Source organism: Macrosteles quadrilineatus, unplaced genomic scaffold (assembly GCF_028750875.1).
Source record: "Macrosteles quadrilineatus isolate MER2022 unplaced genomic scaffold, UCM_ALF_1.0 Scaffold_1__1_contigs__length_201487025, whole genome shotgun sequence".
Lineage (NCBI taxonomy): Eukaryota > Metazoa > Arthropoda > Insecta > Hemiptera > Cicadellidae > Macrosteles > Macrosteles quadrilineatus.
This window is the reverse complement of record NW_026542594.1, coordinates 48,245,266-48,261,293: the sequence shown is the minus strand read 5'-3', so window position 1 is coordinate 48,261,293 and position 16,028 is coordinate 48,245,266. Positions and strand designations below refer to the sequence as shown.

General features: G+C 37.7%; 2 protein-coding genes across 3 annotated transcripts in view; one reads left to right on the top strand and one right to left on the bottom strand.

Moving 5' to 3' along the window:
• Window positions 1-1,046, bottom strand: part of LOC128982948 (uncharacterized) — a 109,701-nt gene extending 108,655 nt beyond the window's left edge. For both annotated transcript variants that reach the window (XM_054402049.1, XM_054402048.1), the window contains exon 1: window positions 883-1,046. The gene's annotated coding sequence lies outside the window, so the exon portion shown is untranslated. The remainder of the gene's footprint in view (window positions 1-882) is intronic.
• An 11,610-nt stretch (window positions 1,047-12,656) lies between these two features.
• Window positions 12,657-16,028, top strand: part of LOC128982949 (uncharacterized) — a 47,147-nt gene continuing 43,775 nt past the window's right edge. The window contains exon 1 of the mRNA XM_054402050.1: window positions 12,657-13,030. The gene's annotated coding sequence lies outside the window, so the exon portion shown is untranslated. The remainder of the gene's footprint in view (window positions 13,031-16,028) is intronic.

The window sequence follows — 16,028 nt, the reverse complement described above, 5'->3', positions numbered from 1 at the left end:
GGCGAGGAACTGCAAGGAGTTTGTTACTACTGTTCTTACCAGATATCAGTTTAGTCACCCTAGGATTATTACTTTTGACTGATCTAGGCCTAGGTTGTCTGGTCTTTTTGCGATAGCACACTCGCGAAAAACCATCCTCATCCTTACTCCTACACTCTGCATGATCACATGAAGACTCCAAAGACTGAGGCCTAGGACTAGGGTTTGCCGGTGCTTTAACTGAAGATAGGCCTGTAACAGGCTTACTAAGTTTACTACCCTGTATCTTGCCAGTTGAAACACTAGGTAAATTAGAAGTGCATTTTTTAGGCACAATGTTCAGTTTTTCCTTGTTTGCAGCCGATTTAAGTGCATCAGAAAAGGTTTTGGCGGGATAATTTTCCTCACGATTAGGCCTAGACCAAACCGATTCAATATCAACACTGCTTTGTTTCTTGGGCATGATTTCACTGACGAGACCCATAATTACATCAAAAAGTTTATCATTACTTTCTTCTAATTTTGCTAGACGATCACACAATAATTCTATCGTAGCAGGGGGACCATCCTTCAGTTCACAAACAGGAACAGGTGGTTCATGTCCTTCTTCAATGTCTTTCTTGCATGCTGAACAAAACCAAGTAACTATATCACCAAGGCTCACAATACGGTCATATTTATCGCTCTGATATTATCGTCGATATAAATATCGATATTTTCTTTCGATATCCAACACTACTTCAATCCAACTTCATAAAAACCTCTCTGAGCACAAAGGGTTAAGGGTTTTCCTACCAAATGGCCAAACGACTAAGAGGATGATATAGATGTAAAAGTTATTAGTACCAGATTAAAATGTTGTTTTTCCAAACCTGAAAACTAAGTTAGCCTATTATATGTTACCTGGTGTAATATAAGTTTTCTAGCTATACTATCTCGAACGTAAAATAAAAATGCACTAATTCTAGTGAGTAACTAATGAACTTGCTTGCTAAACTGCGTCATGGATTAGGAGGATTGGAAACCCCAAACCAAATGGCCAAATAAACAAAACAAACAAATCTGCATTCTGCAATTAATTACCTGTTTTGTTTACAAGTTTTTAGATCCACGGCCTCTTGCTCTTGCTCTTCCTTTGTTCCTTTACTAAATAACTGACACTCCAATCACTCCATCCAATGCGGAATCCGGAATGCCTACAGTAGCCTATCCTATAATACCATTATTACCAATGCTAGGCGCTGTTTCATGATGCGGCTGTATTGCGCGCCACTGTAGCGGAAGACGCGAAGCGTTTCCTCCTCAGGTGGCGCCGTGGGATTCTATTTGAATTTGAATGAACGCGCTTTGAATGAGATATTTCTCGAAAACTATTTACGATATGTTTATGAAACTTTGTATACAGTTTTAATACGTTATAATGTATTTAAGAATAAATAATCATTGAAAAATATGTTTCTTTTTCAAAATACGGGTATTTAAACTTTATATATTTAATTACAAAAAACCTGCTGATTTTATGAAAAAAAAACCATGGACACTTTTATTTAGCATTTAAAATACCCTATCAAACTCCACCAAGTTTTAAACGATCCCATTACAAACAGCTGAGAATTGAGGATATTTAGTTGAACAGGCCAGGTACCTGTTTCAATGTTTCATAATAAACACCGCACTTCAAGACTCAAATCAAATCAAATCAAATCAAATCGTTTATTTGCACATTAGATTTGTATACAATAACATGTAACAAATATCATGCATCGTCAATATTTACAAACTAAAACTAAAACATACAACATGAGAATCTACATATATACACATTATAGGCTTAGAAATTCTGAGACGGAATAAACGGCATTTGAGCATAGAAAATATTTTAAGTTCCTCTTAAATAGGGACAAAGAGTCTTGGGATTTTATTGCCTGATGCAATTTGTTAAAAAATTCGATCCCCCTGTAAAACGGACTCCTCTCAAAGGCCGCAGTTCTGTGCCTCGGATAACAGAGGATGCCAGGGCCGGATCTAGACAATTTTTGAGTGGGGGCAAACTAAAATTTGCCGCCCCTCCCCCCCCCTTCACCCACAACAAAAAATCCCTCACAAATTAAACAAAAATGGAATAGGTAAAGTGGAATAGGTAGATATAACGAATTCCTTGATATAACGATTTTTTTTAAATCCCCTAGAACTCTCCATAAGACACAATGTATATTTTACCTCCACATAACGAACAATCCATAACAACGACCTTGATTTAACGAATTTTTCGTGATTTCGGCTAAAATAAGACACCTCAATATAACGAATTTATCATTGTCAGAACCTCTACATTGCGAATTTAACCTCTGCATAACGAATTGTCTACGTCTTTCCCTCGATATAACAAATCCCCCACCCAATTATTGTTTTGGGAAAATCTGTTTCTTTATCAAATGAAATGGAAAGGTCACGTCATCGCTTGTGCTAACATTCGTCTGCTCCGTTTTACATCTTTGTCTGCTGTCTCTGCGCGCGCTATGTTGCAACTGAGAACTGATTTCATTCACTGAGGACTGATGACGACGTAATGTTTAGTAAGCTGTGATTGGGCGATATGGGATAACTATGGTGAATTGTACAATTTTTTGATAAAGAAAAACCTAAGAAAGAATATAAAAACAAAACCAAAGAGAAAGAATAACAACATCGCTATTTTAACATTCCTTTTACGAGTATTTTTACCATCCTTAAGTTGGCTATGATTATACACTTTTATAATGACTTATCTAATAATTTATTGTTTTCAATACGATTTGTTTCAACTAGCATTAGCAACACCAATGCTATAGTTAATGATTATTATTGACATTCCTCTGTTGTGATAAATCAGTACTGTACTGTAAGTAGCCTACACCGGCCTATCACGAGCAGTAGCTTACAAAACTTTCTACTGTTTTGTTTTGTTCTTTACATAATTTATGACTACGCAATACAGTGTTTGGCTAGGTTTTAAGAGGGTTAGAACAAGCTGTGATTTTAAACTTACAGTTTTTAACCTGTACCAAGGTCAATGCCATTGTCATGATTGCGCAATATTCAAGATCCCTCCCCTTTATTATGCCGGATAATTTAGGTTCTACTGTACAATGTAAACACTGTACTGTAAAGTATTGTAGCCCATGCTACTTTAATTGTACTGTATTTTAATGAGGTCAAGTCCCGACCTATATTGATCGACGCTGGTTCTGAACCTCGACTTAGCGAAATTCCTGCAAACCTAACCTCTATATAACGAACCTCGTTTTAACGAAATCCTTGATATAACGAATATTCATATTCAGTTCGGTCCCTTCAGATTCGTTATGCTGAGGTTGGACTGTAGTTGCACTACGCAACGCAACAAAAGACGCAGTAGTTTTGATATAAACAGTACAAGTCACAACGTGAACTTTTCAAGCGTGAACCTGTGCGCTGATAGCGAGTGGTGTGGAAGGGGAGCAGTGCGTTCCTATGTAGAGTGTGAGGGGGGGCGGCGGCACGGCAGTGAGGCAGGGCGGCATGGACTAGGATGGCGATCAGCTGAAATTGTAAAATTTATATTGATTTCTATTGTAAAATTATTGTTTGTTTATTACGTTATGCAGTTTTGAAATTACTTAATTGACGTTCTTTATGACGTTCGGCTCATTAAAAACTTTTACAAACTGTATTAAACAAATTTTCTGCAACCAGAAATTTGCCGCCCCTCAACCCTGCCGCCCGGGGCAACCGCCCCCTCTGCCCCCCCCTTGTTCCGGCCCTGGAGGATGCCTCCATTTCTCGTCCGGTGGTCATGGAAATGCCCTAGATGTTGAAATTGATCCCTGTTGACAAAGGTCAAAATGAGGACCTGCTGAATGTACAACGAATGTACTGTAAGGATGCCAGAATCTTTGAACACTTCCTTGCAAGGATGGCGATGGGAGAGACCGAAAATGCGCCTCAGAATCTTTTTTTGGAGCTTAAGTATTCTTTCCAAATCAGAAGAGCTTCCCCAAACGGCAATGCCATAACGCAAAATGCTTTCGCAATATCCACGATAGACGTCCACAAGAACTTCCCTGCTACAAGTTGAACTGAGAATTCGAATGGCAAACAGAGCAGAACTGGTGCGATTAACAACACTTTGCACGTGACCATACCATTTGATGGAGGAATCAAAAATGACACCTAGGAATTTTGTGGTCAATGAGGGATTAGTGAGCTGCGTTTCAGGACTACTTTGATTATTCTGAGACGAACCAATCAGACCAAAATTGAGACATTGTGTTTTGTCTTTGTTAAGGAGAAGACCATTGTACTCAAACCAACTATTTAAGCTCTTGATGACCGAAGTGAATCTGTTCTCTAAGCTGGTTGCATTTGGGGCCTTGATTAGAAGTGCTACATCGTCAGCGAATAAATTCATGTGACAGTCATTTCCTTCATAATGGAGATCATTGATGTACAATAGGAATAAAATAGGAGAGATAATGCATCCTTGGGGAACCCCTCGCCGAGAAAGCATGTAGGACGATGAGATCGGACCTGAGGAACTATTTATGGAAACCTTTTGATAACGGCCAGACAAGAAAGAGCGGAACCACTGCAGAGCAATGCCTCTGACACCATAATGAAAAAGTTTATCCAAGAGGATCGAGTGGTCCACACAATCGAAAGCTTTGGATAAATCGCAGAAAACCCCCATCGTCTTCTGCGATTCATCCAGGGATCGCAATATCCGGTTCGTGAAGTCATAAAGAGCAGAAAGAGTGGACTTCCCTTTTTGGAAACCATATTGATGTGGACTTATGATATTAAACCTTGACAAATGACTAGAGAGACGACTAAGAACAACCTTTTCATAGATCTTTGATAATGCCGACACCAAAGCAACAGGCCGAAAGTCATTTGGCAAGTGGCTGTCATTCTTTTTTTGAAGAGGGAATATATTTGCGAATTTGAGTTTTGATGGGAATTTTCCTTGCTCTAGAGACTGATTTATCAAAATAGACACAGGGTAAGCCAACTGATGACCACAAAATTTCAAAATATTTGGAGAGATACCGTCCCACCCACATGAGTTCTTACTCTTTAGCGAGCCGATGACATTTAACACCTCGACTTCGTTGGTTGGAGCTAGAAACATTGAAGATGCCACCTGTGGGGAAAAAGAACGCAGCCTTCGCATAGATCCAGTCCCACAGGGTATCGGAGCTAGAGAAGTTGGATTCTCAATAAAAAACTTATTAAAATACTCTGTCATTAACTTTTTGTCAGAAATTTTTTCATTATTAATAAGCAAAAACTCTGTATCCCTATTTTTCCTATTCCTACCAGTCTCTTTTTTTACAATATTCCAAACAGTTTTTGGCTTATTTTTAGACTTCAATAATAATTCATCATTACATCTTTTTTTTGAGATTAAAATTAACTTCCTCAATAACTTAACATAACTTTTATAATAACTAATAAATATAGGATCTGATGAGCTTTTAACAATTCTACTCATTTCTTGTTTCTTATCCAAGACTACAAGTTAGAAGTTGTTATTTGTAATTTCCATTATATTTGCAATTTTATGAGGTGTGGAAAAGTGTCAAAAAGACTAGACATTGAACATATTTCGTGGTAACTGTTATTTGTACCCGTATAAAATAATGTTAATTTTTTACTTTTTGATTTTTTAATGTTGTAATATTGTTCATAATCAAAAGTTGACACCCACGTAGTGTGCCAGAAATTCAACGCTTTTGACGGGAACGCGCCAAGGTGCCACCACGTCAACCCGCCACCAAGTCAACCCGCCATCAAAAAGAAGAAGAAGTTTGAGGTGGCGGGTTGACGTGGTGGCTCGTTGTCGGGGTGGCACGTTGACTATAGCGGGCACGACAACCCGCCACCTCGGAAAAAGGTGTGGTGGCGGGTTGTCGTGGTGGCACGTTGTCCTGGTGGTGCTTAGACATGTTCATACACGTCAACCAGCCACCTCTTTAGTGTGATGGCGGGTTGACGTGGTGGCTGGTTGACGTCTACGTGCGAGGTGGCGGGTTGACGACACCGAACATTGAGCGTACACGACAACCTGCCACCTCATAAAATAGTGATGGTGGGTTGACGTGGTGGCACGTTGTCGCTTACATGCGAGGTGGCGGGTTGACGTGAGTTAACATGGGGCGTACACGACAACCCGCCATCTTTGTTGGCAAAAGCCGCTGTTGTCTGTGTATTATAAAATGCATCACTTTTTGCAGTTTACCTGGAATTGTGTTATCTAGTTTACTGTTAAGTTAACTAGACATTAGTTATTGTGAATTCATTAATTTTCGAATCGTTTTCCTAAAAAGATCTGCCATAGATATAAAGTACACGCGCATCCACGTAAGACAATTTTCGTTTTCATCAACGGTTATTGTTTAAAAAAAAATGTTGTAAGATAAACTCACTACAAATTAACGACTTAGGGTCATTCTAGAATTAAAATAACAATATTTGTTATGTTTTCGCATATTTTTATTGAAGACAAAAACATGAAACTTTAATAATTTTGAAAAATAAGCTATTAAATGCATGCTTTTCACACGTATGCGCACGTGGTGGTAGGTGCGCATAAACACTTATATATATATAAATATATATATATATATATATATATATACGCCTATTGAAAAAAAAATTCACTGGCAATTAAGTAAAATAACTGTTCTATTTTTGTTTTTGGTATACGTTAGTAGTAGCCCCTAGGCTGTTTTGCCGCATCAGCTGATTTGACCGTTAAGCGGAAATGACGTGTAAAGCCGGAAATGACGGGGGATTTGACAGTTAGGTACGATAGGGGTGGAAATGGCGTGTTTTATAGCGGATTTGAGCTGACGTCATAATTAGGATGATCATATGATTTTCAAGGTCATTTGTTTGTGTTTTAAAAAAAGGAAGCTAGCCTACAGTTGTAGTGTAGGATAGCTTCCTTGTTTTGTTTATTGTTTATTTGTATAAAACATGAGGAATGACAATAACTTACATACTATTACAATAAATAAGGAAAACATGTGCGAACGTACGTATCTAGAGTGAGCGTCTGCTAAAGTGTAAAACGAATGAGTTTATTGGTGGCCTTTATAAAGGCCGTTTTGTGTAGTTCGGCGACGCTTGTGTACTTGGATGTTTACTTCTTCAACTCCTCTATTGTATTATGGAGCTCTTTCCATCTTGCCATGTCTGCATTGTGCTCGGCCCATTCGATGTTGTCTCGAGGCTGAGCGCACCAAACACGATCAAATTTGCGTCGAATCTCTTTCTCCTCCTCTAGCAGTTGAAGTAGTTTTTTTTCCTTTCGTTTTCGCTCCTGCTCTTCTGCTTCGATGCATGCTTGGTGTAGGTCAGAGTCTTCAATATCACTTGTCCACTGTTGTTGTTGTTGTTGTTGTTGTAGGTTGGCCATCTTGTGCAAAGTAAACGAGAAAGGTTGAGTTGACTGGTGAAGAGCTGGATGCGAAGTGACTGTTGCGTGTAAAGAAGTGCAGGTCCCTGACGAAGTGGGCGGAGCTAAAGCAGTAGGGGTGGGGGAAAGTAGTAGAGGTGGGGGAGAGCATCATGAGGGTATCATTCCATCCGTTTTAAAAGTATTTTGATTCTACGTCCCTTGTCTTGTGAGTGATGTTTCCGTTTTTCTTGATACGTTTTAAAATTACATTGACAATAGGAGAACGATTCACATTTTTTACAAGCCATTCCATCTACTTGACATTCAGGTGTTTTGAAACACTTTAGATTACAACAATAGTATTTTAAATCGTATTCCGATTTGGGATCAAAAGATGAATTGGAATTACACTGTGACATGTTGCTCGACTGAATTCTAAAACAAGAATGAAAAGCAATGTGTTGTGAGCTGCTATTTATAGTGCAAGAGTCAGCAGCTCTCATGCATCTGTCACAAGTTAGTCTACATTTTTCCATAGTAGGTTAACCATTTGTGTTAGATCGTGTATGTAATTTTGATGCTTGTCTTGATATGTTTTACACCTACATTTGCAATAGCCAACAGACTCACATTTTTTACAAGCTTTTCCATCAACTTTACTTTCAGGCTTTCTAAAACATTTTAAATTACAACAATAGTTATCCAAATCGTATTTGGATTTGTAAACAAAAGGTAAATTGTATTTACGCTGTGACATGATGCTCGGTGAATTGTTAAAACAAGACTGAGAGCAACTGCGTGTAAGACCTGTTATTTATAGTAAACATTTCAAGGTCATTTGTTTGAATTTTAAAAAAGAAACAACATATCAGCATATATAATTAATTTTATGCTGATATGTTGTTTCCTCTTTTAATTTTTTTTTATTTATTTATTTATTTTACAATGACATAAACATGTTTCAAACATATGTACATAGACGGTTATTTACAGAAAAAACTTAAAACTAGCATTGATGGGTGATGTGTAGAGATAGTTCAGTGAAATTGTTTCCGCAAACTCCGTGTGATACCAAATAGAGGGATCCTGGTTGAATACCTCGCAGGTCTTCGTTTTGTAGTTGCTGCACAAATCGTCTTGGAAGATAAACTTGAAATTTCGGTTCATCACCTGGTGAAAACGGTGCCTCGCTCAGTGATGCTAAAATTGCGTCTCCATGTGAAGTTTCTGTCTTCTTCAGCTCGTGAACGATGTAGTGTTTGTGTTCCTTCAATTCGTGACATTTCTTAGTACTTACTCTAGCTTTTTAAAGTAGGGGAGTCCCATAATAAAGCTGTTAACTGTAATCATTAAATAAATAAAAAATATGTAGAAAGATCTGTCAGGCTGGAAACCATCCAAAGTGTGTATGTAATTTTCATTAAATATGTAAAAAAATAAGTAGGTTTCACGATAAATTAAAATATGTTAAACAACATTTCTTTCGATTAAAAGCTAAAATAAAAAGTTGTTTAACACTTTTATTTTCTTGAAATGTTAATTAAAAACAAAAATAATATGACATAGTTGCAGTTGGGCCATGACTAATCATTCATCTGTAGCAATTAAATAGTTTTACATACAGGCTTCTGGGGTAGCGGGCAGGTTGGCTATCCTGACTATGTGTAGCTAAATTACATACGATTGGTAGCGGGCACACTTTTTATTATTAAAAAGGCTATAGTAGGCTATTTAATACATAAAATGACATGATATACTTAGTATTAGCGTATTAGCTATAGGTAAGTTACATGTTTGAATTATTGATTAATAATGTATTTATAATGGTTCCTGTGAGCACAGTTTTTTTTCGCATGGTTCAAAGATCTGTACTGTAACTAAACTGGGCGGGCTGGATAATTTTATTACCCTTACCATTTAGGGGTTATTTTTTGGTAATGGGGGCGGCAAACTTTTTTTTATTTATAAATCCTGTGAGCACATTTTTCAGCACAGTTACTTGACATGTGTTATAGATCTGAAGCTGAAATGGGCGGGCTGAGTCATTTTATTACCCTTACCAGTTAGGGGTTATTTGTTCAGTAACGGGGGCGGTACACTTTTTTTTATTAATGATTCCTGGGAGCACACTTTCAGCACAGTCTTTTGGCATGGTTTATAGATCTGTAGCTGAAATGGGCTGGCTGGGTCATTTTATTACCCTTACCAGTTAGGGGTTATTTGTTCAGTAACGGGGGCGGCACACTTTTTTTATTAATGATTCCTGTGAGCACACTTTCAGCACAGTTTTTTGACATGGTTTATAGATCTGTATCTGAAATGGGCGGGCCAGCCGTGATTCTGGCCCGCCCAAATACAATTGATTATATCATAATTATTAGAAGAGCACACTTTTTTTAAAAAGCTGTTATAAAGAGCACACTTTTTTGTATTTATTTAAAAAAAAGTGTGCTGGAATGGGCGGGCCAGCTTCACGTCACTGAGTATCTATTTATCTCAATAGTCAATGCGTCAGGCTCGTAACGTCCCTTGAGCCTTGCGGGAACTCGACCCTGGGAGGGGTGTGTCGTTGTCATTCCATCTGCCGGGAAGGTCTCGTAGTTGGGTCGTATAGCTGCATATAGTGGCAGAATATTTCAGTTCTGGCAGAGAGGCTGCAATTTTAGGTGGTTATAGTATACAAGTTTCTGAACCTAAAACCGCCCAGACCCCAATTTTTAAGGACCTCGGTTGTCCGTAATGACGTCATCAAAATGGCGGCCGTAAGAGGATGCTGGGTCCCCATGAATTGGCTATAACAACCGAATGCCTGAACCGATTTTCATGAAATTTGGCACACAAGTGCTTGATCCAAGAAGGCGGCCAAAAATTTAAACCCAGTCAAAATTAAGTACTTGCTACTCTACAATGATCTGACGTGGTTCGAAGTTGATATCTTAAGAAATGTATAAAAAAGTAGGGGGGAACTCATTTAAAACTCACCCTGTATAAAACAATTCACAATTATTTTCCTCATAATCTTTTTTAGTTTTGAAAAGCCGCCATTTTGAAATGACTTGATGAAACTTGACCATTTTCAACCCAGGCTGAGATAATGTATTCAAGCACTTGTGTGCCAAATTTAATGAAAATCGGTTCAGGCATTCGGTCGTTATAGCCAATTCATGGGGACCCAGCATCCTCTTACGGCCGCCATTTTGATGACTGTTTTACATTTATCTCATCATCTTTGTACAATGGCATCTCCAAATAGTGATTTTAAAATTGATACTTATACACGACTCACATCTATTATTAAAAACCGATGAATACAGACACAACAGTGAGCTCAACTACATTGACAAGTGACAGTGCTACTATCCATCCTACCAACTTTGCTGTCATACCAAGTGACCGTGCTGTTATAAACCCTACTGATAAAACTGTCACCCATCCTACTGGCCGGGCTGCTATCCAAACGATAGACAGTGCTGCCGTTAACCCAACCCACAGTGCAACCACTACAGTAAAGACAGTCAAGCAATCCAGTCAAGTGGTTGTATCTTCCGATGGAGCTCTGACCAATAGCTACTCTTCATCACAAACTACAGAGGAAGGCGCTCATCCTCCAATCTCAACTTGTTGAATTATTGAAACAAGAGTGCTTTGAATTGAAGAAATGTGTTATGAACTGTCAAGACTTGTTCACTTCTGTTACTCAATCTCATCATAAAACACCAAAGTTCCTTCAAAACTCTGATGCTCAACATTTCAAAGAGCTAGGACTTCGGTGGTCTCCAGCAACTGTTTTTAAGGTGTTTCCCAGCAAAGATGGTATAGGTTGAAAAGAGAAGTAGAAAAATGCAAACAGATGCTATAGCCGGCCTACAACAAACTTTTGTGTTAAGTAATGTGTTTTGTTCTAAACTAACTGTTGAAGTGAGGGCACTTCAAGGCCGGGAGTATGTTCAGTTCTTTTATCTAAAAATTTTCTTTAGCCTGGTTAGAATTTTTAAATTACTAAAACAGTTGATGATTTAAAGATACCATTGTATTATATAAATAAACATCATTCCTTTCTGTTCTTCTTGAAAACATGACTTTTATTTTTTCTCTCTTAATTTTTCATTAATTTACTCAAACACTCCACATTATTTAATGGTCCTTCGAGCCGGATATTACTTAAGCGATTTGGAATATTACACACATCCACTAATCATCAGCTGTTTTACTAATTTAAAAATTCTAACCAGGCTAAAGAAAAATTTTAGATAAAAGAACTGAACAGATGACGTCATTACGGACGACCGAGGCCCTTAAAAATTGGGGTCTGGGCGGTTTTAGGTTCAGAAACTTGTATACTATAACCACCTAAAATTGCAGCCTCTCTGCCAGAACTGAAATATTTTCCTGCTACCCAACCTGACTATCGTGTAAAGTGTACTCTGTACGCACAATTTGTTTTTCAGGATTTATTTTGCCAACAGTGTCATTTAGAGGCTTCTGATTGACTATAATGTAGGTTTACTAATTGAAAAATTAGTTTTGTTCATTGAATAAAATTATAAATGCCTCAAATTCAATTTTATAGTTTTTTTATTGTGAAATTAAATAGTCATAACCTAACCAAACCAACCAAACGTGCTGACAATGAAAAAATCTAATGAAGGTTTATTAATCGAAAAAATAGTTGTGTTCATAAAATAAAATTATAAATGCCTCAAATCCTATTTTATAATTTTTAATTATAAAATTAAACTATCATAACCTAACCAAACTAACCAGACTTGCTGATAATGAAAAGTCGAATGAAGGTTTTATTCGAAAATATGTTTCTGTTCATAAAATAAAACTATAAATGGGTCAAATTCAATTTTATAATGTGTTAATTATAAAATTAAACCATCATAACCTAACCAAACCAACCAAACGTGTTGATAATGAAAAAGTCCAATACAAAAAATAGTGCTACGGGTGGGATTCGAACCCAGGTCCTTCGGATTATCAGCCCATCACTCTATCCACTACACCACCGAGGCCGTTGGCGTAAATCCGTATCGTTGCGGTAATGATGTTCCCTCAGCCAATCAGAAGCCTCAAAATAATACTGTAGGCAACACTAAACCTGAAATAAAAATTCAGCACTCTGTACATAGCACAGGGCACAGAGCGAGAGCACGGGCAGACGACAGAATGTTTGGAATAGGATTATGGGAATAAATAGAAAATAGATTAACCTAAAATAGCTCGATTTTGAAAGAGGTTATGTTGTTGTTGTTGTAGATCATTATGTTTAGTTAGTTAGAGCCACGTTAGAGCTTATGTCGTCAATGCGAGTATTTACACAAATTATCATCAACAACGCCTTTAACAACACTAACCAGCTTCTGGACAGTATCATGGTATGTTGAATGTTGAAAAGCAAAAACTAATAACAATCAACAAAGACAAGGGACCGAATCACTCACACTCAATGCTATTTAGCCTACATAAGTTTATACGATTCAATGGTAGAGAAATAGATAGACTAGAGTAGTTTAAGATTTCATCAAACTAGGCAATGGTTTGAAATATCTTGCTGTTGCTGACAACATAAATTATCCACATAGGCCTACTAAATTCATCCCATCAACTCTTTCACTCTTTCTGGTAAGTCCTAGGCTAGTAGGCTATTTAATACATAAAATGACATGATATACTTAGTATTAGCTATAGGTAAGTTACATGTTTGAATTATTGATTAATTAATATTTAAACACTTTGGGTAGGTTGAGACTTCAGTTGCATTAGGTACTCAATATAGCCTAGGCCTAGGCGTAGCCATAGATAAGACATACTCCCTTAGTAGATTTCTCATCCTTACGGAACAGCTGAAGACAATTTTATTGTTAGTTCTGTACGGTTTATGTAGAGGTCGTGTTTTGTTTACAATTTGTTTCCCGTTATTACAGCCATTTAAAACCTTGTTTAACCAAATAATACGATCTAATCATAAACAATAACCTGTCCCCTAGTTATATAACCAAACAGTAAAGCACAAATCAAGAAATTAACCCTAAAATAATAGAAACAAAGTTTCGTCGACACTACCTATCACCTTATTACCTTATTACCTCCTCCTTGGCTTGATACCAGCATAAGCTGGATAGGCTGCGTCAATATTTACAATTTATAAAAAAAATAAACTATTTACAGTATATACAGTCTTCCATTTAGTCGGACTTTCGTATGGTCATTAGACCAAAAGAACTTAAAAAACTTTAAAAACTTTATGGCGGTAGATTTAGAGTCCTGTGAGGTCGTCCTCAAAGAATTCCTTGAGAGAGTAATACGGCCTAGCTTTTAGCCAACACTTTAACCTTGCTTGAAACTGATTGTGGTTTAAATCCCTTACTGCAACCGGCAACTTATTGGTCAGTCTGAGGGCCATGACAGGGAAAGTGTCTTTTGTCCTGCTGAGCCTACAAAGGGTACGTCAATGTGATTTTTGCGTCTGGTGTTATGCGCATGCACCTGCTGTCTGGTGGTAAAGGTATTTACATTGGAGTGTACGTAGCTGACACATTGAAGGATGTAGTTACTGTGTATGGTGAGTATGCCCAAGTCAGCGAATATAGGCTTGCAGTGCTCCTGTCGCCCGCTGCCAGTCATAATTCTCAGAGCTTTCTTCTGCTGCTTTAGGATTCTGGAGACATTAGCTGCATGACCCCATAGCTGGAGACCGTAAGTAACGTGGCTGTGGAATAAAGCGTGGTAGACCACAACTAGGTAAGCTTTATCAACTAGTCTCGTTAACTTCCTGAGAAGATGTGTTACTCTCGACAACCTCTTAGCCACGTTATCCACATGGTCTTTCCAACTCAGCTTTGGGTCAATCGTAAAGCCTAGCAGATTTACCTTGACAACGTCCTGAGCCAAGTTTGAATTAAGTGAGCACAGGATTTTTTGTGTCTTGTCTTGGTTTAGTTTTAATTTGTTTGTCTCAAACCAGTCCTTTGCTGCCCTAAACATCACTTCAGCTTCTAGCGCCCATGTGTCACGTACATGAACTAGACACGAAAAACGTGCTTCAAAATTTACAATGGGATGAGAAGTCTACTTGTGTTGGTTAGTCTATGACGTAGCTTCTACACAGGGACTAGTCACCTATAAAAGGCAAAGCCCTCACTGACTGACTGACTGACTGACTCACTCACTCACTCATCACTAATTCTCCCACTTCCCACTTACCTAGGAGGCTGAAATTTGGTACACTGATTCTTTAGGCATTAAATAGGAAAACTAAGTAGTTTTTATTCTGATCGGACTCTCGGGCTCCGCCCCAGTGGCTCTGGAGTTTCCCATGTTAACCTAATGAGTACTCATATTTAAATGGAATTAATGAATCATAACAGCTGTTTCAATTAAACAAGTTGGTTCTGTTCTATGATATTCAATAGCATTAAAGTTACAAGGATTACCAACAGAGTGCAGCACTATTATTTTTTTAAATATTTGACAACAGCTAATTTGAAACTTCAACCCGGAGGCGAGGTAGCGTAGCGAACGAGCTAACCTGAAGGCAAGTGAGCGCAGCGAACGAGCTCCAACCGTAAAGGTGAGTGAGCGTAGCGAACGAACTTCAACCAGGACGTGTGAGCGCAGCGAACGAGCTCCAACCTAAAGGTGAGTGAGCGTAGCGAACGAACTTCAACCAGGACGTGATTGAGCCATGCGAACGAGCTCAAGTATGAAGTTAAACGGGGCAAAGCCCGCGGGTACAGCTAGTATCTTATAATTTTTCAAAAGCTGATCTTGTTTTTTAGTGTTTTCTACTAATAGCCTTAGGCCTACTCATAGCCGCATTATTTTGTCCATAATAACGATTATAATAATAAAAACAAAATTATTTCTATTTCTTCTCCTTGGTGGTGTTCTATGACTTTCCTATGTTTCCATAGTATGCAAATCGGCTCTTTAATGATTAACACAGTGTTAATTCAGTTTTCTGTTTAGTATATCAAATTATCCAGGGTCTCCCGCTTTTTCCCTTTGTAATATTTACGCCAACCAAAATTCAAATTGTAAATATTTCATTTCAACCAAGTACGGTAAGTAAATGTTTGTGGAAAACTGTTAAATTAGCAAACTTATTGACTGTTTAAAATCAACATATGCTCTTCTTCTCACTTTTAATTTCTGACAACAGCTGGAGTTTCATAACAATTTTTGTTTCCCATGTTAATCTTATGGAGAAATATGAAACTTTAAAGGGCCCTAGGGCCTCACTCATTAACTATTTCCCTTAAAAAAAAGTTTCCTGCACAACTTCACGTTACGCTCTTTCCAATGACACCAAAAACATGTCAATCGGTACAGTAGTTTCGGAGGAGTGATTGTCACAAAAAACCTGCTTGCGTATTAAATATAAGTATATAGATATAGATAATGTATTACTGTTACCAGTATTTTATCCTTATTAATGATTTTATTGATTTATATTTCGCCGTTTAGAAATTACATAATAAAATGGTGCTATTCTAACATAGCCTAACCTAACCAAACCTCTAGAATGTGTAAGCAAACTCCTTTTGATGTCAGAAAGCTGCATTTTTGAAATAGTAATTTGAAGTGTTTTTTTCTGGATTTTAATTTTACAAAAACAGTC